Consider the following 27,776-nt stretch of genomic DNA (forward strand, 5'->3'; position numbering starts at 1 on the left):
AAGACAAAATCATTTATCATACCATTACCAATCAGATAATTACTGTGACAAATTATTTCACTGTATTTTTATTTGTGTGTTTAAATTTTTTTATTGAAGTATAGTTGATTTATAGTATCATAATTAGCTTGTGGCATATAAACAACAATTCAAAATTTTACAGATTATGCTCCATTTAAAGTTGTTTGATAATATTGGTTGTGAATTCCCATGACTACTTCACTGTGTACCCCAGCCCAAGCTGTATGAATGCTCTGGCCCCAACTGCTCCATGATACAGCCTAGCACAGATCTAGGGTGGCTGAAACAGAGGATGTGACTGTGGCTTGCATCTGAGAGGATCCAAAGATACCTACACAGGCAGAGTATTGGACCTCCATAAGTACACAAACCCTTATTGTTTCAGCATTCCCCTTTATTGAGACAAAGACCCCAGTGTGTGAAGAAGGAAAACATACACTTAAAGAGATCAGAGCCAGCCCTAGCCTGATGAACAGGCCTTCTGCTCCATCAACTTGGGAGCAACATGACACTAACAGGATGGTGATGGACACTAAGCAGAGAGGAAGACCCATGTCACGCTATACACCAGGCTCCAGCTGTCCCATCACCAAGATTAAAGCAGCCAGCACCCGCTATGGAAAGATATGACTGTCATCCATATCAAATCCAGCCATCCCACCAAAGGTATTGGACTTAAGCAATCTACATAGAGACACTGCTAAATAAGACAAGCCCTTTAAGATTACAATAGGTAACTCTTTCACCAAAATTCATTACAGACAGAGAGAAAATTAAGTAAAATGAAAATAAGTAGGAACTATTCTCATGAGGGCTTCCCTGGTGCTGCTACTGCTGCTGCTAAGTCACTTCAGTTGTGTCCGACTTTGTGAGACCCCTTAGACGGCAGCCCACCAGGCTCCCCCATCCCTGGGATTCTCCAGGCAAGAATACTAGAGTGGGTTTCCATTTCCTTCTCCAATGCATGAAAGTGAAAAGTGAAAGTGAAGTCATTCAGTCCTGTTTGACTCTTCGCGGCCCCATGGACTGCAGCCTACCAGGCTCCTCCGTCCATGGGATTTTCCAGGCAAGAGTACTGGAATGGGGTGCCATTGCCTTCTCCACTTCCCTTGTGGGTAGTGGTAAAGAATCTGCCTGCAATGCAGGAGATCTGAGTTTGATCCTTGGGTTGGGAAGATACCCTGGAGAAGGGAATGGAAACCCGTTCCAGTACTCTTGCCTGGAGAATTACATAGAAAGAGGAGCCTTGCAGGCTACAGTCCATAGGGTTGCACAGAGTTACATGTGACTGAAGCTATTAAATAGCAGCATTCTCATTTGAAAGAGCAAGAAAAAGCCTCTGTATAAATTAAAAGAAATGTAAGTGAAACAGAAATAAATAATATACCAAAGAATTCAAAACATTTGTAATACAAATACATTGATAATAAACATGAATTAGGGAAAAGAAATACCTAAACACAGATCGATTTAATAAGGAACTAAAAGTCCCCAGGTGGCACTAGTGGCAAAGAACCCACCAGCCAATGCAGAAGACATAAGACATGTGGGTTCAATCCCTGGGAAGATCCCCTAGAGGAGGAAATGGCAGCCCACTTCAGTATTCTTGTCTGGAGAATGCCATGGAAGAGGACCCTGGTGAGCTACAGTCTGTAGGGTCTCAAAGATTCAGACATGACTGAAGTGACTTAGCTCTGTATAGTCAAAGCTATGGTTTTTCCAGTAGTCATGTGGGAGTGGGACTGTAAAAAAGGCTGAGCACCAAAGAACTGATGCTTTTGAACTGTGGTGCTGGAGAAGAATCTTGAGAGTCCCTTGGACAGCAAGGAGATAAAACCAGTCAAACCTAAAGGAAATCAACCCTAAATAGTCAATGGAAGGGCACATACTAAAGCTGAAGCTCCAATACTTTGGCCACTTGATGCAAAGAGCTGACTTTCTGGAAAGGACCCTAATTCTGGGAAAGATTTAGGGCAGGAGGAAAAAGGGACAACAGAGGATGAAATGGTTGGATAGCATCATCAACTCAATGAACATGAGCTTGACCAAACTCTAGAAGATAGTGAAGGACAGGGAAGCCTGGCATGCTGCAGTCCATGGGGTCACAAAGAGTTGGACATGACTGAACAACAACAAAAGTATAAACAAGACCCAATAAAAAATAGATAATTCAATATCTAAAATAAAAAGCACTCTAGAAGAAATGAAGGGCATACTCAATGACACAGAAGAATGCATAAGTGATTTGGAAGATAGAATAGTGGAGATTATCTAATCGTAAGAGCAAACAAAAAAAATTTTAAAAATAGTGCAACACATGAGATCTCTGGGATGATATCAATTGTGCCAATATTTGCATTATAGGGATTGAAAATGAAGAGGGAGAGAAGTGTATTGAAAAGATATTTGAAGAAATTATGACTAAAACCTTCCCAAACTTAAGAAAGAAACAGGTATCCAAGTATAGGAAGCACAGTGGGTCCCAAAGCAAGATGAGGCCAAAAAGACCTACACTAAGTTATATTATAATCAAAATGGGAAAAGATAGATAAGAGAGAATTTTAAAGGCAGCAAGAGAAAAACAGAGTCATATTTAAGGGATTACACATATCAACTGATTTATCTGTAGAAACTTTGCAGGCCAGAAGAGAGTGATCTGATACATTCAAAGCACTGAAAGGGAAAATCCTGCAACCTAGGATCTCCTATCCTGGAAGATCATCATTTAAAATAGAAGCAGAGACAAAGAAGTTCTCAGACAAGCAAAAATGGAAATACTTCATCAATAGGAAACCTACCCAAAAGAAAAGTTGTAGTCTTCTCTAAATATAAAAGAAATATCTATAGGAAAGGGAAAATTCCAATAGGAAAGGCAAATATATAGTAAGGATTAAAGAATACTTAAATAATCAGTACATCGATTAAAATACAAAGATACTTAAAAGTAATTATGATGGCATTGTACAGGAGACAGGGATCAAGATCATCCCCATGGAAAAGAAATGTGAAAAAGCAAAATGGCTGTCTGAGGAGGTCTTACAAATAGCTGTGAAAAGAAGAGAAGCAAAAAGCAAAGGAGAAAAGGAAAGATATAAGCATCTGAATGCAGAGTTCCAAGAATAGCAAGGAGAGATAAGAAAGCCTTCCTCAATGATCAATGCAAAGAAATAGAGGAGAACAACAAAAAAGAGCTTCATGAGTCAGATAATCATGATGGTGTGAGCAAACCTATAGCCAGATATCCTGGAATGTGAAGTCAAGTGGGCCTTAGAAAGCACCACTATGAACAAAGCTAGTGGCAGTGATGGCATTCCAGTTGAGCTATTTCAAATCCTGAAAGATGATGCTGTGAAAGTGCTGCACTCTATATGCCAGCAAAATTGGAAAACTCAGCAGTGGCCACAGGACTGTAAAAGGTCAGTTTTCATTCCAATCCCAAAGAAAGACAAGGCCAAAGAATGCTCAAACTACCACACAATTGCACTCATCTCACACACTAGTAAATTAATGCTCAAAATTCTGCAACTCAGGCTTCAGCAGTACATGAACTGTGAACTTCAAGATGCTCAAGCTGGTTTTAGAAAAGGCAGAGGAACCAGAGATCAAATTGCCAAATTCTGCTGGATCATCAAAAAAGCAAAGGAGTTCCAGAAAAACATCTATTTCTGCTTTATTGACTATGCCAAAGCCTTTGACTGTGTGGATCACAATAAACTGTGGACAATTCTGAAAGAGATGGGAATACCAGATCACCTGACCTGCCTCTTGAGAAACCTATATGCAGGTCAGGAAGCAACAGTTAGAACTGGACAGGGAACAACAGACTGGTTCCAAATAGGAAAAGGGGTACGTCAAGGCTGTATATTGTCACCCTGCTTATTTAACTTATATGCAGAGTACATCATGAGAAATGCTGGGGTGGAAGAACCACAAGCTGGAATCAAGATTGCCGGGAGAAATATCAATAACCTCAGATATGCAGATGACACCACCCTTATGGCAGAAAGTGAAGAGGAAATAAAAAGACTCTTGATGAAAGTGAAAGAGGAGACTGAAAAAGTTGACTTAAAGCTCAACATTCAGAAAACGAAGATCATGGCATCTGGCCCCATCACTTCATGGCAGACAGATGGGGAAACATTGGAAACAGTGTCAGACTTTATTTTGGGGGCTCCAAAATCACTGCAGATGGTGATTGCAGTCATGAAATTAAAAGAAGCTTACTCCTTGGAAGGAAAGTTATGACCAACCTAGATAGCATATTGAAAGGCAGAGATATTACTTTGTCAGAAAAGGTCCATGTAGTCAAGGTTATGGATTTGAAAGTTGGACTGTGAAGAAAGCTGAGCATTGAAGAACTGATGCTTTTGAACTGTGGTGTTGGAGAAGACTCTTGTGAGTCCTTTGGACTGCAAGGAGATCCAACCAGTACATCCTAAAGGAGATCAGTCCTTGGTGTTCATTGGAAGGACTGATGCTGAGGCTGAAACTCCAATACTTTGGCCAACTCATGCGAAGAGTTGACTCATTGGAAAAGACCCTGATGCTGGGAGGGATTGGGGGCAGGAAGAGAAGTGGACGACAGAGGATGAGATGGTTGGATGGCATCACTGAGTTGACGGACATGAGTTTAAGTGAACTCTGGGAGTTGGTGATGGACAGGGAGGCCTGGCATTCTGCGATTCATGGGGTTGCAAAGAGTTGGACACAACTGCGTTACTGAACTGAACTGAACTGAACTGATGACTATAATAGACAGTAAAGAGATAAGCATGAATATGTAAAATATGACATAAAAACACATGTGGGGTATAGGAGCATAAAAATGTAAATATTTAAAATATGTTTCAACTTAAATGCTATCAGCTTATTCAAGTAGATATAATTATGAGTGAAGAAATATGAACTCATGGTAAACACAAATCCAAAATCCTGTAGGAGATAAACAAAAACAAAAAAGGAATATTGTAAAGTAATTAGCCTCTAATTAAGTAAATTTAAATTTAAAAAAAGGAAGGAACTCAAGTATACCATTAAATAAACTCATCAAATCACAACAGGAAAAACAAAAAGAAGAAATGAGCAGAGAAGAACTATGAAAACAACTTAAAAACAAGGAATAAAATAGCAATAAGTACATAGCTATCAATATTTAGATACCAATGAACTAAATGTTCCAATAAAAAAAACTTAGGGTGGCTGGTTAGAAAAAAAAGTCCTTCAGTAGTTTGCCTGAAAAATCTCATTTCAGGGCTAAAGACACAAACAGACTGAAAGTGAGGGGATGGAAAAGATAGTTAATGCAAATACAAACAACAAGAATGCAGGGGTAGCTCTACTCATGTAAGACATAATAGAGTTTAAAACAAAGGCTATAACAAAAGACAAAGAAGGACATTCTATAATGATAAAGGGATTATTACAAGATGAGGATATTACAGTTGTTAGCATACACATACCTAATACAGGAGCACCTATATATTTAAAGCAAATACTACTAACAGACATGAAGGGAGAACCTGGCAATAATACAATAATAACATAGAATTTTAACACCCTAGTTCCATCAGTGGAAAGACCACCCAAATAGAAAATCAATAAGGTATCAGTGGGACTAAATGACACAATATGCCAATTGAACTAAATCACTATCTAGAGGGAATTACATCCAAACCCACTAGAGTACACACTCTTTTCAAGTGGAGATGAAATGATCTCCAGGATAGATCACATACAAAGTCACAAAACACCCTCAATCAATTCAAGAGAACAGAAATTACATCAAGCATTTTCCTTGATCACAATTGTATGAAACTAGAAAACTACAGAAAGCAAATTTTAAAAAGCTAGGTATGGAACAGGTTATTGATCACAGCTTCAGGATGAATGGACCCTGCTTACCCCTTGTTTTCAGAATTTTAGTCTCTAGAACTGTGAGGCAATAAATTTCTGTTATTTAAGCCAACTGATTTACGGTACTTTGTCATAATAGCCCCAGAAAAATAATACACTGTCTTTAAATATAGTCAAAGTCAAGGCACAGTAAGATATAGTGATTACAAAACTAGAAAAATTAAACTAATGTTTATATATATCCAAGATTGTGAAAAATGCCTACCAAAGATTTGATCCTTGCTACTTATGAGAGTCCTACAATAATCCCATCACTGAGAGATGGTGCCCTGCTGAGGAGTCTCCCTAGGGTCCCCTTCATGTCTCTGTTCCTCAGACTGTAGATGAAGGGGTTCAGCATGGGGGTGACCACAGTGTACATCACTGATGCCACCAGAATTGTCCTAGAGGATGAAGTGACTGCAGAACTGAGGTAGACCCCGAGGCCTGTGCTATAGAACAAGGAAACCACAAAAAGGTGAGATCCACAGGTGGAAAAAGCTTTATACTTTCCCCTGGCTGATGAAATTCTCAGGTGGAGGAGAAAATCTGAGAGTAAGAAAAGAGGATCCAAAAGAGAGGAAAAACACCTAGAACAGTAGCCCCAAAATACACCACTACGTTATTGATGAGGGTGTTAGAACAGGTGAGCTTCAGGACTTCAAGAAGATCACAAAAAAAGTGTGGGATCTTCATGTTCATGCAGAAGGACAGCCTCAAGACAGTCAAAGTCTAAAGCAGGGAGCTTGTGACACTGAGGCACCAGGAACCCAGAGTCAGCAACCCACAGACCCAGGGGTTAATGATGACCATATAGTGCAGAGGGTAACAGATGGCCACAAAGCGGTCATAGGCCATCACACTCAGGATTAAAATGTCCAGGCATCCAAATACAAAGAAAAAAAATATCTGGATGATGCAGCCTTCATAAGTGATAACTTTTCTCTGTGTCTGGATGTTCCATAGCATCTTTGGGATGGTGGTGGAGGTGAAACCGATGTCTGCAAATGACAGGTTGGAGAGAAAGAAGTACATGGGGGTGTGGAGGTGGGGGTCTGAGATGATGGCCAGGATGATGCCCAGGTTCCCAGCAAGTGTGACCACGTACAAGGACAGAAACAGCCCAAAGAAGAGAGGCTGCAGGTCTGGGTCCTCTGTGAATCCCAGGAGGAGAAAGCGTCTTCTTTGTTTATTTCCATGTGGCTATCGGGTTTGTTCAGAATCAGCTGAAAAGAAACACAGAATTCACTCCAGATAATAATTACTTTATATGATTTAAGCCTGAGCACACTGTGACAGATACATTTATTCCATTGTACTCCGACTTCTCATTATAATGCAAGATCCAAGCAAGCAGGATTTCACCTGTTTTGTTCACTTTCCTATTTTCAAACATATGCAAATATATGTGCTGTATTCAATTGCTCAGTGTGACTCTTTGCGACCCTATGGACTTAAGCCCACTGGGCTCTTCTGTCCATGGGATTTTTCTGGCAAGTTTACTGAAGTGGGTTGCCATTTCCTTCTCCAGGGGAACTCTCGACCCAGGGATCAAACCCATGTCTCTCATGTCTCCTGCACTGCAGACAGATTCTTTACCACTGAGCCACTGGGGAAGCCATGCAAAAATATGTACACCTACAAATTTAAATAAATGTGAAGTTATATAAAGTAAAAAGAATGACAGAGAGGATGAACCAGGTTATACACAGTAGTTTCAAAGAACTATATTTAACATAATTGAAATATGCATCAAAAGCTAACTGCAATGAGATATAAAATAAATTGATGACTTCAACATGGACTGATAATTAAGTTGAAAATCACAGACATAAAAGAATTTATATATAATATTCCTAGAAATTTTGGTACTTAGCAGGTCAGATCAGATCATATCAGATCAGTACTCAGTCGTTGTCAGACTCTTTGCGACCCCATGAATCGCAGCACACCAGGCCTCCCTGTCCATCAGCAACTCCCAGAGTTCACTCAGACTCACGTCCATTGAGTCAGTGATGCCATCCAACCATCTCATCCTCTGTCGTCCCCTTCTCCTCCTGCCCCCAATCCCTCCCAACATCAGAGTCTTTTCCAATGAGTCAACTCTTTGCATGAGGTGGCCAAAGTACTGGAGTTTCAGCTTTAGCATCATTCCTTCCAAAGAAATCCCAGGGCTGATCTCCTTCAGAATGGACTGGTTGGATCTCCTTGCAGTCCAAGGGACTCTCAAGAGTCTTTTCCACACCACAGTTCAAAAGCATCAATTCTTCGGTGCTCAGCTTTAGACGGACCTTTTTTGGCAAAGTAATGTCACTGCTTTTGAATATGCTATTTAGGTTGGTCATAACTTTCCTTTCAAGGAGTAAGTGTCTTTTAATTTCATGGCTGCAGTCACCATCTGCAGTGATTTTGGAGCCTAGAAAAAAAGTCTGACACTGTTTTCACTGTTTCCCCATCTATTTCCCATGAAGTGATGGGACCGGATGCCATGATCTTCGTTTTCTGAATGTTGAGCTTTAAGCCAACTTTTTCACTTTCCACTTTCACTTTCATCAAGAGGCTTTTTAGTTCCTCTTCACTTTCTGCCATAAAGGTGGTGTCATCTGCATATCTGAGGTTATTGATATTTCTCCCAGCAATCTTGATTCCAGCTCGTGTTTATTCCAGTCCAGCATTTCTCATGAGGTACTCTGCATATAAGTTAAATAAACAGGGTGAAAATATACAGTCTTGATGTACTCCTACATGGAGTATGTCACGTAGGAACCAGTCTGTTGTTCCATGTCCAGTTCTAACTGTTGCTTCCTGACCTGCATACAAATTTGGCAATGCCAAAGAATGCTCAAACTACCACAGAATTGCACTCATCTCACACGCTAGTAAAGTGATGCTCAAAATTATCCAATCCAGGCTTCAGCAATATGTGAACTGTGAACTTCCTGATGTTCAAGCTGGTTTTAGAAAAGGAAGAGATCAAATTGCCAACATCCGCTGGATCATGGGAAAAGCAATAGAGTTCCAGAAAAACATCTATTTCTGCTTTATTGACTATGCCAAAGCCTTTGACTGTGTGGATCACAATAAACTTAGCAGGTATGTAATTATTATTTGTTGATTGATTCAATAAATTAAGTCTCAGTATGTAAGTGTATTTAGTATGCCAAGGTCATATTTCAATAGGTTTGAAAAGGTTGGATTGTTGACTGAAATCTGGCAGAATAGATATGTAATTGAAAGAAAATTAAGTTGATTCCCAGCCTCGGTCCTACTGCAATGAATCAGAGGGATTATATATTCACTGTAAGAGTAAGCAATACCCTCAGGTGAACATTTAGAAAACCACACATAAAATCCACAGGAAGGCCAACTATCTTATTTTTTTTCCTTTTGAACTTTGTATTTTATATTAGCATATAGCCTATTAAAATGTTGTGAGAGTTTCAGGTGAACAGCAAAGGAACTCAGCCATATGTACACAGGTACGCATTCTCTCCCAAATATCACTCCCATCGAGGCTGCCACATAACATTGCACAGAGTTCCCTGGGCTATACAGTAGGCCCTTGTTGGTTATCCTTTTTTTTTTTTTTTTTGGTTATCCATTTTAAATATAGCAAGAGGGCCAACTATCTTAACTAAGGAAAGAAACTCAGAAGTAAGAAGATAAGATGCATTTAACTAAATACAATGTAAAACATTTTAATAGCCAAATCACCATTCAAAAGTCAGTTGAGAAACAGTAATTAAAAAAGAAATCATTTGAAAAGTTGATAATGGTAGAATAATAGGCATATGGTATATGGGCATAAAATAATATAGGCGAGTCAAAATGGTGATCAAATGTATGAGTCTTTGCCCAAAGTCAGGCATAGTTAGGAAAACAATAAATACCTCTTTCACAAAAAAATGTTAAAGAGCTGTCACATTGATTGGGATTGGGACTTTTAAACAGGTAGCAAAGGAGTTCACTAATGCTTCTGACAAATGTAAAATGTTCCAAGTTTGGGGAAGCAGGCTGAAGAAAGGCATAGCTATTAACAGTACAGAAGTTCTTTAAGGAGAGGTTTCTCAGTCTCAGCACTACTGACCTTCTAGGGCAGGTTGGTCTCTGTGGTGCAGTGTGTCCTGTGCCTTGTAGAATGTCTAGAGCTTCCCTGGATTCCATGCACTCCTTTTCTGTGTGACGGACAGACATTTCCCCACACATTGCTCAATGTCTCCTGGGAGAAAAATCACTCTTGGTTAAAACTACAGTTTGAACTTTACAATCCCACAATATTTTTTATAGCCTTGTTATAACAGCAGTGGAATAACAAAGAATATGAAAGACCTTCAAACTTATGAGCAGCAGAGTCCCATCATACCAATTTTTAAAAAACAATGAAAGAATTTTTGTGGTTATACTTATCTACTGATGACACAAAACAATGGTTCTCAAAGAGTCCCTGAGAAGTTTACAAAGGAATTCTGTGACATCAAAACTGTCTTCATAGCAATAATAAGATTCTTTTCACTCTGGTTCCATCATGAAGGTACAACAGAGGGTTTTACAGGCAGATAACATGTAGCATCACAATAGCTGAATGTAGAAGCAGATATGAGATCTAGTTGCCTTTCCCTCCCACCCAGGGATATTTTAAAATTTATTTTTAATTGAAGGATAGTTGCTTTACAATTCCGTGTTGGTTTCTGCCACCATTGTGGCATATTACACAGCCACTGAAAGAATGGAATAAACAAAAGGAGTATCTATGATGTACATAGGATTCTATTCATGCATTTTTAGAAAAGGGTATGAATAGGCATGTGTGCATGATATAGAAACAAACTTTAAATGAAAGTAACAACCTGGTGGCTCAGCAGTAAAGAATCTGCCTGTCATTCAGGAGAACTGAGGGAGATACAGGTTAAATCCCTGGGTCAGAAAGATCCCCTGGAGGAGGGCATGGCATCCCACTCCAGTATTCTTGCCTGGAGAAACCTATGGACAGAGGAGTATTGCAGGCTACAGTCCATGGGGTTGCAAAGAGTCAGACATGACTTAGCAATGACACAATCACAACTTATGAAAAAACTGTCAGTAAGAATGAATTAGGTTAAATACAGTGGTTTCAAAACAACTGTTTATAACAAAATTTAATGAAAATCTACATCTAACATATACAAATATAAAATAGTAATAATTTAATAACATCAATATAGGTCACTAATTGATGACTAAATTATCAAAGTCTTGGACATAAAATATAACAAAACCTTTTGAAGTGGGAGGTAGTATCTGTGTTATAATTTCATCTTATCTAAAGATATATGAGTTCAAACATATTTATTGAGATATAGGTTGTCTCTAGTCTTATGGTAAAAAAAGAAAAATAGGTCTATCTTTTGCTGAATGTCTTCAAATGCCTAAGGGGATGTGAGTTTTAGAAATATATCTAATCCCCAAATGCCAAACAGAACAGTAAGGAATAAAGGAATGTGAAAAATAGTCAGCGATATGTATAAAGAGTGATTTATTATCCTTAAGGGATGCAGGAGAACTTTCACTTTTCATTGTCGTTTTCATTTAAAACAAAGATTCACAAGTGAAAATTACTGGAATGAAAGCCATTTTAGTAAAAAAAAAGAAAAAGAAAAAAGCAATAGAGAGAAACAATAAAGTTAATAGGCTCAACTCCACAATTTATAAATTATCATACATTCACTACATGTATGTCTACACATACATAAAAGAACTAAGTGTCATCGTCCAGTTGGTAACAAAAATAGCAATTTCTCTTTTGAAAGAAAGCAATCAAAATGAGGAATAAAAATGCTCTGACCCACTTTGTTAAAAACAAAGGACTCAGACAATTTGCAATAGAGAATGTAATTGGTTAACTAACCCATGAAAATATAGTATCTTATAGGGAATGAAATAATTATAAAGTAATCTTTATTTGAATATAATTTTTAACCTATTAATTTTTTTCAATGTGAATACCCAGAATGAAGGATGATATTGTGAAATGTACGTCTCATTTACTGCTGTCCCAAGTATGTATTTGCAAACTTTCCCTGGTCTGGATCTTTCTCATCAATGTGGAAACAAAGTCAATTATGCTCCATTTTTAAAATAAAAGAAATGCCATCATTTCACTGTGTATCTTGCCAGATCAATATTTTACTATTCTACTCCCCCTTATTAAAAAGATCCTTGGGCTTATACTCTACTATTATTTAAGTATCACAAATGACAATTGCTTTGCTGAGATCAAGTACCCTTCTCCTTTGGCATCATAAATAAATACATTAATTTATTAAGCAAGCTAGAAAATAGCCACAGTGATCTTTGGGCTCAAAATTAGGCTGCAATGGCCCTTGGGTGACCTCAGGTCACTTTCTAGGCTTCTATTCTCTTTGATCTTTTCCTGTAGTATCTACTGAAATTTCAGGCTCACCTTGATGGGAACTCTGAGAAGAAGATCACTGGGCGGAAGTCTAAATTCCTCCCTGGATGATTGATGATGGAGACTGAAGCTCTATATTCAGATAAAGCAGCAGGAAGGGGGTAAGCCCTGGTCTCCAAGGAAGATTTATGAGTCTAAACTGTGTTCTGTGCAGACTAAGGTTGCACATGCCCAGGGACTGCTGCTCGCTTTATCTGCTCATTAAGAATGTTTCCTTTTTCTTACTCTAAACTCTAAGGACATGATTTCCCTCTGGGACACTTTTCTGACAAAAAGGAAAGTTTCCAGCTGATTTCCTGCTCCTAGGAGACTATGTAGATAAGCCAGGTAATTCAGGTCTTGTTACTCCTCCCACATTAACACTCCTGTCTTCAAGAGCTTCTAGAACCTCATCACAATACTGATTTAGAATTTTCTCAAAAGTCTAGTACTGAGGAATTTGCCTTAACTAACACTCTGGATCTTCAAAGCATTGACTTGTGGGGTCAAGTCAGTGTCTCAAGACAATAATTATTCTCCTCCTTAGAAAAGAGAGTAACATTGTGTCTTTAATTAAAAAACAAAACAAAACAAAAATGGGGGCACCAAATTCATTGGCTTCAGGATAATATTTTAAAAAACAATTAAGAATTTCAAACTTATGCCACAAGTTCACAGATATCATTAGTTCTTTATTATAAAATACTTAGTAGTTACAGGAGGAGTTAGATTTTATGCACTGTAACCTAGTTTAGCATAACAAAGAGATTCGACTTACCGTTTTATGAAATTTCAATCTATGAAGTAATACTTTTATAAACTCTATTTTCCATTGTAGAAATGTATCTTAGAGGGATTTAATATTCTGTCCGGTATAAACCAAGTAAGGGGTGAAGTCTTGACTGAAAATTCCATCAGGATGCTTCTAACTCTCAAACTCTGGGGCACTGGTCATCAACCAGAGATGATTTATCCTCTGGGGATATTGGCAATATCTGAATTGTTTTTCAGCTGCTCAGTCATTTCTGACTCTCTGCAACCCCATGGACTGCAGCATGCCAGGCTTCCCTGCCCTTCATTTACTCCTGGAGCTTGCTCAAACTCATGTCCATTGAGTTGATGATGCCACCCAACCATCTCATCCTCTGTCATCCCCTTCTCCTCTTGCCCTCAATCTTTCCCAACATCAGGATTTTTTTCAATGAGTCAGTTCTTCACATCAGATGGCCACAATATTGGAGCTTCAGCACCAGTCCTTTCAGTGAATATTCAGGATTGATTTCCTTTAGGGTTAACTGGTTTGATTGCCAGTGACTCTAAAATAACTGTCGGAAACAAAATGGATAGAAAAATATTAAACTAATGTATATAAATATAAAATGTTTTTCATTAAGTGACCTTGATATAAGTAATTAATTCACGATTATGTTGCCAAAGCCTTGGGAATAAGTGAATGTAACAAGAACCTTCTAAAAGAGGATATAACAGTATCTAAAAGTTATACTTTTATCTTATATAAAGATATATGGATTTAAAGATGCTTTGGAAGCTAATCTTCAATCAAGTGTAAAAAGAGAATGCCTTGCAGCTGATGGACAAAGGTGACACAAGTTTCAGAAACAGATCTATTCATAAAGTACAAAAGAAAGAAAGAAGAAGAAGTGAGATTTGAAATCTAATTGTACATATGCATAAAGGGTGATATATTAGGACAAAGCATGAAGAAGAACCTCCACTTTGTATTTTGTTTGAAGTACAGACTTTCAAGTGAATAACAATAAAGTGACAGCTCTATTCTTTCTGTCAAAAAAGGGGGAACACATTATGAATGACTAGATAGAATTAACCACACAAAATGTATACATTTTTACTTCCTCCCTTGTAAATTTATATGTATATAAATGAACACATGGAAAACAGCTAGCTGGTGAAAAAAAAAAAATCTCCCACTTGTTTGAATAAGTACAAAAAATAATGAAATAGAAACACTGAAACCTCCCTATACAAAAGTAAAGAACTCCCACAGATAATTATGATACAGATAGTATCAAACCTGAAGACACATTCAGCTTCATAGGTGAATTGCAAAGTAAAACTTGTTAACACATCTCTTTTCACCTATAGTTTTATTTCATGTGAATACACATTCTGAAATGATACCATAAGAGGTATATCTCATAAATTTCTTTTCAAAAAATATTTTCAAGCCTTTGTTCTGGATTTTTTTCATTAATATAAAAAGTCAAATAAGCCCCATCTTAAAAAGAAGCGTCTTCACTTCATTGTATATTTATCTTCAGCTAATGTCCTATTCCTCTACTTTGGTTAATTCCAAAGATTCAGGATCAGATGGTAGTTCTACTTTTCATTTTTTCAGGAACTTCATACTATTTCACATAGTGGCTGTGACAATTTACATCCTCATCAATAGTGCACAAGGGTTCACTTTTCCACACATCTTCAGCAACATCATTTATCTCATCTTTTCCATAATAGTGACTCTAAATGATATAAGACGATATTTCTTTGTGATTTAGATGTTGACTTCCCTAATGGTTAGTCATGTTGGACATCTTTTCATGTAGTTGTTGGCTGTTTGTATGTCTTTTTTTAAAGAATAAATTTCGATGCAGGATACAGGAAGCCTGGGGCTGATGCACTGGGATGACCCAGAGGGATGGTATGGGGAGGGAGGAGGGAGCGGGGGTTAAGAATAGGGAACATGTGTACACCTGTGGTGGATGCATGTTGATGTATGGCAAAACCAATACAACATTGTAAAGTAAAATAAATAAATAAATAAAAGGGAAAGAAGACCAAAAAAATAAAAATAAATAAAGAATAAATTTCTATCAAGTTCTTTGCTCATTTACTAATTGGATTATTTGAGTTTTACTATTGAGTTGTAGGAGTTCCTTATATATTTAGAACATATTTAGATATAGGGCTTGAAATATTTTCTTTCATTCCATCAGTTTCCTCCAATACTTTGGCCACCTGATGAGAAAAGCTGACTCATTAGAAAAGACCCTGATGCTGGGAAAGATTGAAGGCAAGGGGAGAAGGGGATGACAGAGGATGAGATGGTTGGATGGTATCACCAGTTCAGTGGACATGAGTTTGAGCAAGCTCTGGGAGATGGGGAAGGATAGGGAAGCCTGGTGTGCTACAGTCCATGGGGTCGCAAAGAGTCAGACACGACTGAGAGACTGAACATCAACAACAATCAGTTGCCTCCTCATTTTGTTGACTATTTTACTGCAAAGAAGATTTTTAGTTTAGTATTTTCCCATTTTTAAATTTTTATTTTGGTTCCTTGTATTTTTGGTGTCACGTCCAAAGAAATCATTGACAATACCAATGTCAGAGAGGTGTTCCTTGTAGTTTATTCTAGGAATTTTACAATTTTAGTTTTTATGTTTAAGTTTTTAATCCATTTCAAGTTAAATTTTTATTTGTGCAGATAAGGATCCATTTTGTTCTCTTTATTATCCAGTTTTACCAGCACATTTTTTGAAGACACTGTTCTTTCTTAATTGAATTTTCTGGGCTCTGTTAAATAATAGTAGATGGTATATAAAAAGGTTTATTTTCAGGCTCTCAATTCTATTCAATTATGGCCATTTTTATGCTAGTAGTATACAGGTTTAATTACTATAGTTTTATAATGAAATTTGAAATCAGGAAGTATGATGCCTTCAACTTTCTTCTTTTTCGAGATTGTTTTGGCTATTTGGGATCTTTTATGATTCCATAAAAGTTTTAGGATTTTAAAATATATTTCTTCAGATAATGCCATTAGAATTTTGTTAGTGATTTCATAGAAACTGTAGATGAATTTGAGAAGGACAGTCTAAAAATACTAAATCTTTGGATCCACAAATAAAGATAATTTTCAGTTTATTTGTGTCTTGTTTCAATTTCTTTCATCAGTATCTCATAGTTTTGTGTGTCTTTCACTTTCTTGGTTAAGTTTACTCTTAGGCATTTGTTATTTTGATGCTAGTATAATGTTGTTTTAATTTCTTTTTTTATGGCTTACTGTTGGTGTATAAAGCAAAATTTTTGTATGTTGATCTTATATTAACGTATGTTGATTTGGTATACTGAAACTTCACTATTTTGTCCATTGTTTCTAACAACTTTTGGTGAAGTTTTTAGGGATTTATATTCAAACAGGGACAATTTTCTTCCTTTTGATTTTAGATGATTTTTGTTTATTTTTCTTGTCTAACTGATTTAGGTAAAACTTTTAGTGTTATGTTGAATTGCAATTGTGAGAGTGACACCCTTGTCTCGTCCCTTATGGTAGAGAGGAAACTTTGAAACTGTCACTGTTGAGTATGATAGCTGTGACTTGTCACATATTATTTTGAGGAATGGTCCATCTATTCTAAATTTGTTGAGACTGTGTATCATAAAAGGAAGTTGAATAAAAAGTTGAATTTGTATTTACTTTATCTTTAGTTCTATCAGTGTGGTGTGTGTATCATGTTTATTTCTTTGCACATAGGGCACCACCCTTATATTCTAGAAATAAATCTCACTTGATCACAATGTATATTTTTCTCTTATTGATAGTTTATACATCTATGTTAATTAGGAATTTCAATTTGTCATTTTCTTTTCTTGTAGGGTCTTTTTTGGTTTTGGTAGCAAGGTAAGAGTGTCCTCGGAAAATGAATTTGAGAGTATTTCCACCTCTTAAATCATTTGGGGGAGTTTGAGAAAAATTGTTAATTCTTTAAATTTTGGTAGGATTCACAGTAAAATAGTCAGATCCTTGCTTTTGTCTGCTTTCTGTTGCTTCTGTTTTTGGGAAGTTCATGGTTACTGATTCCTTTGCCTTACACTTTATTTGTTGGTTCAGACTTTCTATTTCTTCACAGTTTTGTCTTGGCAGTCAAAGCCCTTCAGCAATCTGCCTGTCAAGGGTATTCTGACAGATGGAGGTGTTCAAGGCAAGGAGTAGAGTGTACTGAGAGACAAAAGTCTCCACAGTTCAATGGAGAAATAATATTAGCAAATACAAAATCATATAAAATGCCACATGGTGACAGGTAAAATGAAGAAAAAGAAAAGGGGTACAGAGAGGTAAGTGGCTGTGGTGGTATTCTTTACTGAGTGTTTAGGAAGGTTGGTAAACAAGGTAACCTTTGCAGAGACTTCAAGGAAGAGAGGTGAGGAGGTGAAGACAGGGCCTGCCTGGAAGGTGGAATGGGCAGTGCAAATACCCCAAAGATGCCATTTGTTTTAGGTGTTCGGTCTCCAAAAATTTGCAGTTTCCCAAAGGGATTATGCAAGAGGGAGGGTGATGGGAAATGGGGCCAGAGGATGTTAGGGAATGAAGTGACCTTCCTCTGCTCCTGAACTTCAAAACATGAGGATTCCCTAATCCACATATTGTTCCTTGTACTTCATTAATTTTGTTTCCAAGAATCCTGAACATGGAAATAGATCCCCCTTTTGTTTTCCCGTTCAGTTAACATTCTGTCATCTATATTTCCAGGGGAAAATTTTGATGTCTATGAGGTCAGAGCTCAGGTCCTTTTGTTCTAAGGACACTCATATCCCACAACACACACACGCGCACGCACACACACACACACACACACATGTGCACCCGTGCAACACAGCACTGTGATCTCTTGTGGCCATGGGGGAGTCAAGAGTCTTTTCACCTCCAACCACACCATTTAGGAATGGAATGATGCAAGGCAAGAATGTGAACATCAGATTATCTCTACCCTACTGTATGTACAAATAGCACCCAGATTCTAGTTGCTAAACTTTCTGTAGACATGTAAACGTGGTCTTCAATTTTAATATGATCATTTTGTGCCATATATGCCTTTATAAATATGAGAAAGCAGTTCTAAGAAACATAGGTATAGCAAGCGAATAAATATGAGCAATAAAGATGATCTAATAAGCTCAGTTCAGTTCAGTTCAGTCGCTTCAGTTCAGTTCAGTCGGTCAGTCGTGTCTGACTCTTTGCGACCCCATGAACCGCAGCACGCCAGGCCTACCTGTCCATCACCAACTCCTGGAGTTCACTCAGACTCACGTCCATCGAGTCAGTGACGCCATCCAGCCATCTCATCCTCTCTTGTCCCCTTCTCCTCCTGCCCCAAATCCCTCCCAGCATCAGAGTCTTTTCCCATGAGTCAACTCTTCGCATGAAGTGGCCAAAGTATTGGAGTTTCAGCTTTAGCATCATTCCTTCCAAAGAAATCCCAGGGCTGATCTCCTTCAGAATGGACTGGTTGGATCTCCTTGCAGTCCAAGGGACTCTCAAGACTCTTCTCCAACACCACAGTTCAAAAGCATCAATTCTTTGGCTTAGTCCCTGATAAATTGTTATGAGGGGAAAGTTTCTTTGATTCTAGCAGCATTTCAAACCCAGCTATATCCTCTTGATGTCCAAAATACCTAACAAAGCAGCAAAATAATTCATCCAAAAGAGAAAGGAGTGATGACTTCATGGTGTCAAGACACCTTAGTGATTGACTATCCTCTTAGAAAAAGGAGCAAAGGGAATAATAATAAACACACAATTCAGAAGAGAAAATTCATGAAGTGCAGGAAAAGGGTTGATTTTTTTTATTCATCCAAAACTTAATATATTTAACTAAAACAGATTTACAGATATTTTATTTTCAGTTGACAAAAACATTTAAAAAATGATCTCAAGGATTAGCATTACTCTGATAATAAAATTTGACAAAGGCTACAAGAAAACTCTTGATGGTCTGATCATGAGTAATGCTGGATAATTCCAGATTGGATTCAGACTACATATTATAATGACATAATGGGAAAAGTTGATGGTCAATTAGTTATCAGATTTGCTATAAGATGATAACATATACATTTAATTTTATTGCTAATTATATAAAATATTGAAAATAGCTAATCTTAACCTTTTCTATTATATTTAAAGGAAGTTGTTAATAGGTTTTTAAGAATCAAAGAGCATAATTAAATGTGTGAGAAATTATCTCATAAATTACATATTTGAAACTAATTGTCAGTCTGTGTTTTGGTGTATTTGAAGTTGGGGCAAAAAATCTTTTTACCTTCTTGTGTGTTAAAAATTGATATTTTGGGCTTCTCTGGTGGCTCAGTGGTAAAAAATCCGCCTGCCAATGCAGGAGACACAGGTTCGATCACTGATCTAGGAAGAGTCCACATTCCTCAGAGCAACTAAAGCCTGTGCACCACAACTACTGAGCCTGTGAGCCAGAACTACTGAGCCTATATGCTGCAACCACTGAAGCCCATAAGCCCTAGAGCCTGTGCTCTGGAACAAGAGAAGCCACCACCATGTAAAGCCCATGCACTGCAACTAGAAAGTAACCCTCTGCTTGCTGCATCTAGAAAAAAGCACATGGGCAGCAACAAAGATCCAGCACAGCCATAAATACATAAAATCATAAAAAATTAACATTCAATTTACTGAAATAAATTTTTTAAACTAGAGTTTTACTTTTAAACCAAAATTATAAAACCTTCTTTTTCTGTATAATGCTCCTCTATCTCTGAAATCACTTTGAGGGATTTGCACTGAAGTAAAGAATTTTATTAAAAAATTTAAAGTTGATCATAAACACTCTCTTCCAACAACACAAGAGAAGACTACACATGGACATCACCAGATGGTCAACACCAAAATCAGACTGATTATATTCTTTGCAACCAAAGATGGAGAAGCTCTATACAGTGAGCAAAAACATGACCAGGAGCTGACTGTGGCTCAGATCATGAACTCCTTATTGCCAAATTCAGACACTAATTGAAGAAAGTAGGGAAAGGGTTGATTTTTAAGGATGAAATGGTAAAAACCTTTTTATTGTTTTAACTTTTATTTCATATTGAGTATAGTTGATTAATGGGCTTCCCAAGTGACTCAGTGGTAAAAGACCCATCTGCAATGTAGAAGATTCAGGTTTGATTCCTGAGTTGAGATCTCCTGGAGAAGGAAATGGCCACTCATTCCAGTATTCTTGCCTGGAGAATCCTATGGACAAAGAAGCCTGGTGGGCTACAGTCCATGGGGTTGCAAAAGAGTCTGACACGACTTATTGACTAAACAATAGCAACAACATAGTTGATTAACAATGTGTGTTCATTTCAGGTGTACAGCAAAGCAATACAGTTATACATATTCATGTATCTATTCTTTTTCAAGAGTTTTTCCTGTTTAGGTTAAGGGCTCCCTTGTAGCTCAGCTTGTAAAGAATCTGCCTGCAATGCAAGAGGTTTGATTCCTGGGACAGGAAATTTGCTGGAGAAGGGATAGGCTTCCCACTCCAGTATTCTTGGGCTTCCCTGGTGGCTAAGCTGGTAAAGAATCTTCTTGCAGTGCAGGAGACCTGGGTTCGATCCCTGGGTTGGGAAGATCCTCTGGAGAAAGGAAGGGCTACCCACTCCAGTGTTCTGTCCAGGAAAATTCCATGGACTGCATAGTCCATGCGGTCACAAAGAGTCAAACACAAATGAGAGATTTCACTTCACTTCATAGAATATTGAGCAGGGTTCCCTAGCACAGAGGATTTTTATTTTATTATTTTATTTTTATTTTAATTGAAGGGTAAGTACTTTACAATATTGTGGGTTTTGCCATACATTCACATGAATCAGCCATGGGTGTACATGTGTTCCCCATCCAGACCTTCCCTCTTACCTCCCTCCCCATCCCATCTCTCAGGGTCATCCCGAGGCACCGGCCCTGAGCACTTTGCCTCATGCATCAAACCTGGACTGGTGATCTATTTCACATATGATAATATACATGCTTCAATGCTATTCTGTCAAATCATCCCACCCTCGCCTTCTCCCACAGAGTCCAACAGTATGTTCTTTACATCTGTGTCTCTTTTGCTGTCTTGCATATAGGGTCATCGTTACCATCTTTCTAAATTCCATATGTATGTGTTAATATACTGTATTGGTGTCTTTCTTTTTGACTTACTTCACTCTGTATAATAGGCTCTGGTTTTATTCACCTCATTAGAACTGATTCAAATGCATTCTTTTTAATAGCTGAGTAATATTCCATTGTGTATATGTATCATAAATTTCTTATCCACTCATCTGCCAATGGACATGTAGGTTGCTTCCATGTCATGGCTATTGTAAACAGTGCTACAGTGAACATTGTGGTACATGTGTCTCTTTCAATTCTGATTTCCTCAGCGTGTAGGCCCAGGAGTGGGATTGCTGGGTCATATGGCAGTTCTATTTCCAGTTATTTAAAGAATCTCCTCAATGTTCTCCATAGTGGCTGTACTAGATTGCATTTCCACCAACAGTGTAAGTGGGTTCCTTTTTTCTGCAACCTCTCCAGCATTTATTGTTTGTAGACTTTTGGATAGAAACCATACTGACTGGTATGAAATGGTACCTCATTGTGGTTTTGATTTGCATTTCTCTGATAATGAGTGGTGTTGAGTATCTTTTCATGTGTTTGTTAGCCATCTGTATATCTTCTTTGGAGAAATGTGTGTTTAGTTCTTTGGCTCATTTTTTGATTGAGTTGCTTATTTTTCTGGAATTGAGCTGCAGGAGCTGCTTGTATATTTTTGAGATTAATCCTTTGTCAGATGCTTCATTTGCCATTATTTTCTCCCATTCTGAAGGCTGTCTTTTCACCTTGTTTATAGTTTCCTTTGTTGTGCAAAAGCTTTTAAGTTTAATTAGGTCCCATTTGTTTATTTTTGCTTTTATTTCCATTAGTCTGGGAGGTGGATCATAGAGGATCCTCCTGTGATTTGTGTTACAGAGAGTGTTTTACCTATGTTTTCCTCTAGAAGTTGTACGGTTTCTGGTCTTACATTTAGATCTTTAATCCATTTTGAGTTTATTTTTGTGTATGGTATTAGAAAGTGTTCTGCTGCTGCTGCTGCTAAGTCACTTCAGTCGTGTTCGACTCTGTGCGACTCCACAGATGGCAGCCCACCAGGCTTCTCTGTCCATGGGATTTTACAGGCAAGAGTGCTGGAGTGGGGTGCCATTGCCTTCTCCAAGAAAGTGTTCTAGTTTCCTTCATTTACAAGTGGTTGACCAGTTTTCCCAGCACCACTTGTTAAAGAGATGGTCTTTTCTCCATTGTATATTCTTGTCTCCTTTTTCAAAGATAAGGTGTCCATAGCTGCATGGATTTATCTCTGGGCTTTCTATTTTGCTCCATTGATCTATGTTTCTGTCTTTGTGCCAGTACCACACTGCCTTGATGACTGTTGCTATGTAGTATAGCCTGAAGTCAGGCAGGTTGATTCCTCCAGTTCCATTCTTCTTTCTCAAGATTGCTTTGGCTATTCGAGGTTTTTTGTATTTCCATACAAATTGTGAAATTATTTGTTCTAGCTCTGTGAAGAATACCGTTGGTAGCTTGATAGGGATTGCATTGAATCTATAGATTGCTTTGGGTAGTATGCCAATTTTCACTATATTGATTCTTCCAATCCATGAACATGGTATATTTCTCCATCTATTTGTGTCATCTTTGATTTCTTTCACCAGTGTTTTATAGTTTTGTATATATAGGTCTTTTGTTTCTTTAGGTAGATTTCTTCCTAAGTATTTTATTCTTTTCGTTGCAATGGTGAATGGTAATGATTCCTTAATTTCTCTTTCTGTTTTTTCATTGTTAGTGTACAGGAATGCAAGGGAATTCTTCGTGTTAGTTTTATGTCCTGCAACTTTACTGTATTCATTAATTAGCTTTAGTAATTTTCTGTTGGAGTCCTTAGGGTTTTCTATGTAGAAGACCATGTCATCTGCAAAGAGTGAGAGTTTTACTTCTTCTTTTCCAATCTGGATTCCTTTTATTTCCTTTTCTGCTCTGATTGCTGTGGCCAAAACTTCTGAAACTATGTTGAATAGTAGTGGTGAGAGTGGGCATCCTTATCTTGTTTCTGACTTTACTGGAAATGCTTTCAATTTTTCACCATTGAGGATAATGTTTGCTGTGCTTTTATCATATATGGCTTTTATTATGTTGAGGTTTGCTCCTTCTATGCCTGCTTTCTAAAGGTTTTTTTTTTTTTAATCATAAATGGATGTTGAATTTTGTCAAAGGATTTCTCTGCATCCATTGAGTTAATTGTATGCTTTTTATCTTTTAATTTGTTAATGTGGTGTATCACATTGATTGATTTGCAAATATTGAAGAATCCTTGCATCCCTGTGATTAAACCCACTTGGTCATCATGTATGATCTTTTAAATATGTTGTTGGATTCTGTTTGATAGAATTTTGTTAAGGATTTTTAAATCTATATTCAGCCATGATATTGGCCTGAAGCTTTCTTTTTTAGTGGCATCTTTGTCAGGTTTTGGTATTATGGTGATGGTGGCCTCATAGATTGAGTTTGGAAGTTTACCTTCCTCTGTAATTTTCTAGAAGAGTTTGAGTAGGATAGGTGTTAGCTCTTCTCGAAATTTTTTGTAGAATTCAGCAGTGAAGCTATCTGGTCCTGAGCTTTTATTTGTGGAAGATTTCTGATTATGGGTTCGATTTCTGTGCTTGTGATGGGTCTGTTAAGATTCTCTATTTCTTCCTGGTTCAGTTTTGGAAAGTTTTACTATTCTAAGAATTTGTCCATTTCTTCCAAGTTGTCCAGTTTATTGGCATATAGTTGCTGATAGTCTCTTTTGATCCTTTGTGTTTCTGTGTTGTCTGTTGTGATTTCTCCATTTTCATTTCTAATTTTATTGATTTGATTCTTCTCACTTTGTTTCTTGATGAGTCTGGCTAATGGTTTGTCTATTTTATTTATCTTCTTGAAGAACCGGCTTTCAGCTTTTTTGATTTGTGCTATGGTCTCTTTTGCTTCTTTTGCATTTATTTCTGCCTTAATTTTTGTGATTTCTTTCCTTCTACTAACCCTGGGATTTTTCATTTCTTCCTTTTCTAGGTGCTTTTGGTGAGCAGTTAGGTTGTTTATTTGATTTCTCTCCTGTTTCTTGAGGTAGGCTTGTATTGCTATGAACATTCCCCTTCAGTTCAGTTCAGTTCAGTCATTGAGTCGTGTCCAACTCTTTGAGACTCCAGCAGCTGCAGCACACCAGGACTCACTGTCCATCACCAACTCCTGGAGTCCACCCAAACCCACGTCCATTGAGTCAGTGATGCCATCCAACCATCTCATCGTCTGTTGTACCCTTCTTCTCCTGCCCTCAACCTTTCCCATCATCAGGGTCTTTTCCAATGAGTCAGCTTTTTGCATCACGTGGCCAAAGTATTGGAGTTTCAGCTTCAACATCAGTCCTTCCAGTGAACACCTAGGACTGATCTCCTTTAGGATGGACCGGTTGTGCCTCCTTGAAGTCCAAGGGACTCTCAAGAGTCTTCTCCAACACCATAGTTCAAAAGCATCAATTTTTAGGAGCTCAGATTTCTTTATACTCCAACTCTCACATCCATACATGACCACTGGAAAAACCATAGCCTTGACTAGACGGACCTTTGTTAGTAAAGTAATATCTCTGCTTTTTAATATGCTGTCTAGGTTGTTTATAACTTTCCTTCCAAGGAGTAAGTGTCTTTTAATTTCATGGCTGCAATCACCATCTGCAGTGATTTTGGAGCCCCAAAAAATAAAGTCAGCAATTGTTTCCACCGTTTCCCCATCTATTTGCCATGAAGTAATGGGACCAGATGCCATGATCTTCGTTTTCTGAATGTTGAGCTTTAAGTTAACTTTTTCACTCTCCTCTTTCACTTTCATCAAGAGGCTCTTTAGTTCTTTTACACTTTCTGCCATAAGAGTGGTGTCAGCTGCATATCTGAAGTTATTGATATTTCTCCCGGCAATCTTGATTCCAGCTTGAGCTTCTTCCAGCCCAGCGTTTCTCATGATGTACTCTGCATATAAGTTAAATAAGCAGGGTGACAATATATAGCCTTGACATACCCCTTTTCCTATTTGGAACCAGTCTGTTATTCCATGACCAGTTCTAACTGTTGCTTCCTGATCTGCATATAGGTTTCTCAAGAGGCAGGTCAGGTGGTCTGGTATTCCCATCTCTTGAAGCATTTTCCACAGTTTGTTGTGATGCACACAGTCAAAGGTTTTGGAATGGTCAATAAAGCAGAAATATATGTTTTTTTGAACAAAGAAGAAATAGAAATTATGAATAACCCATTACAAGCACTAAAATTGAAACTGTGATTAAAAAAAAAATCTCCCCCAAAACGGAAGCCCAGGACCACATGGCTTCACAGGAGAAGTCTATCAAACATTTAGAGAAGAGCTAATGCCTATCCTTCTAAAACCCTTTCAAAAAACTGCAGAGGAAGGAACACTTCCAAACTCATTCTACAAGACCACAATTACCCTGATACGAAAACTGGACAAAGACAACACAAAAAAGGAAACTGCAGGCCAATATGACAGATGAACATAGATACAAATATCCACAACAAATTTTAGCAAACAGAATTCAACAACACATTAACATGATGAAGTTGGGTTTATTCCAGGCATTCAAGGATTCTTCAATATATCTAAATCAATCAAATGTGTTACACCATTTAACAAATTGAAAGATAAAAACCATATAATCATCTCAATAGATGCATTAAAAAACCTTTGACAAAATTAAGCAACCATTTACGATCAAAACTCTTCAAAAAATGGGCACAGAAGGAACCTACCTCAGCGTAGTAAAAGCCATATATGATAAGCCCACAGTAAACAGTATTCTTAATGGTAAAAAATTGAAAGCATTTCCCTTAAGATCAGGATCAAGACAAGGGTGTCCACTTTCACCACTATTATTAAACATAGTTTTGGACATCCTAGCTACAGCAATCAGAGAAGAAAAATTAATAAAAGGAATCCATATTGGAAAACAAGAAATAAAGCTCTCACTGTTTGCAGATGACATGATACTGTACATAGAAAGCCTTAAAGATAGTATCAGATAATTACTAGAGCTAATCAGTGAATTTAGCAAAGTTGCAGAATATAAAATCAATACGCAGAAATCACTTGCATTTCTATATACTAACAATGAAAAATCAGAAAGAGAAATTAAGCAATCAATTTATTCACCCTAGCAACAACAACAAAAAAATTAAATATCTAGGAATAAACTTACTGAAGGAGACAAAAAAATGTAGAAAGAAAATTATAAGACACTAATGAATTAAATAAAGACAACATAAACAGATGGAGAGATATTCTATGCTCCTGGGTGGGAGGAATCAATATTGTGAAAATGACTATACTACAAAATGCAATCTACAGATTCAATGTGATCCCTGTGAAATTACCAATGATATTTTTCGCAGAACTCCAACAAAAATTTCACAATTCATATGGAAACACAAAAGACCCCAAATAGCCAAAGCAGTCCCAAGAAATAGAACGGAGCTGGAGGAATCAATCTTCCTGACTTCAGATTATACTACAAAGCTACAGTCATCAAGACAGCACAGTACTGGCACAAAAACAGAAACACAAACCAATGGAACAAGATAGAAAGCCCAGAAATAAACCCATGCACCTATGGGTACCCTATTTCTGGCAAAGGAGGAATGGGGCAAAGACAGACTTTTCAATAAATGGTGCTGGGAAAACTGGACAGCTGCATGTAAAAGAATGAAATTAGAACAGTTCCTAACATCAAACACAAAGATAAACTCAAAATGGATTAAAGGCCTAAATGTAAGACCGGAAACTATAAAACTCTTGGAGGAAAACATAGGCAGAACACTCAATGACGTAAATCAAAGCAAGATCCTATATAACCCACCTCCTAGAGTAATGGAAATAGAAACAAAAGTAAACAAATAGGACCTGATTAAGCTTAAAAGCTTTTACATGGCAAAGGAAACTATAAGCAAGGTGAACAGACAGCTATCAGAATGGGAGAAAATAATTGCAAATGAAACAACTGATAAAGGATTAATTTCCAAAATATACAAGCAGTTCATACAATTCAATTCCAGAAAAACAAACAACTCAGTCAAAAAGTGGAAAACATACTTAAATAGACTTTTCTCCAAAGAAGATATACAGATGTCTAGCAAATACATGAAAAGAGGCTCAACATCACTCACTATTACAGAATGAAAATCAAAACTACAGTGAGATATCACCTCACACTGGTCAGAATGGCCATCATTAAAAAGTCTACAAACAATAAATGCTGGAGAGGGTGTGGAGAAAAGGGAATGCTCTTGCACTGTTGGTGGGAATGTAAATTGATACAGCCTCTATGGAAGACGGTATGGAGATTCTTTAAAAGCTAGGAATAAAACCACCTTATGACCCAGCAATCCCACTTCTAGGCATATACTCTGAGGAAACCAAAATTGAAAAAGACACATGTATCCCATTGTTCATTGCAGCAGTATTTATAATAGCTAGAACGTGGAAGCAACCTAGATGTCCATTGACAGATGATTGGATGAAAAAGTTGTG

General features: G+C 37.5%; 1 pseudogene across 1 annotated transcript; it reads right to left on the bottom strand.

The window, feature by feature from the left end:
• Positions 1-6,160: 6,160 nt before the first annotated feature.
• Positions 6,161-8,729, bottom strand: LOC147368302 (olfactory receptor 7C2-like; annotated as a pseudogene). Its single transcript, XR_015166604.1, has 2 exons — positions 8,710-8,729; positions 6,161-7,096 (listed from the first exon to the last, which is right to left on the bottom strand). The product of XR_015166604.1 is annotated as an olfactory receptor 7C2-like (transcript).
• Positions 8,730-27,776: the final 19,047 nt, after the last annotated feature.

The sequence above is a fragment of the Bos grunniens genome, chromosome 7 (genome assembly GCF_055505025.1).
Source record: "Bos grunniens cultivar Pamir isolate PY7600 chromosome 7, Bosgru_T2T1.0, whole genome shotgun sequence".
Taxonomy (NCBI): domain Eukaryota; kingdom Metazoa; phylum Chordata; class Mammalia; order Artiodactyla; family Bovidae; genus Bos; species Bos grunniens.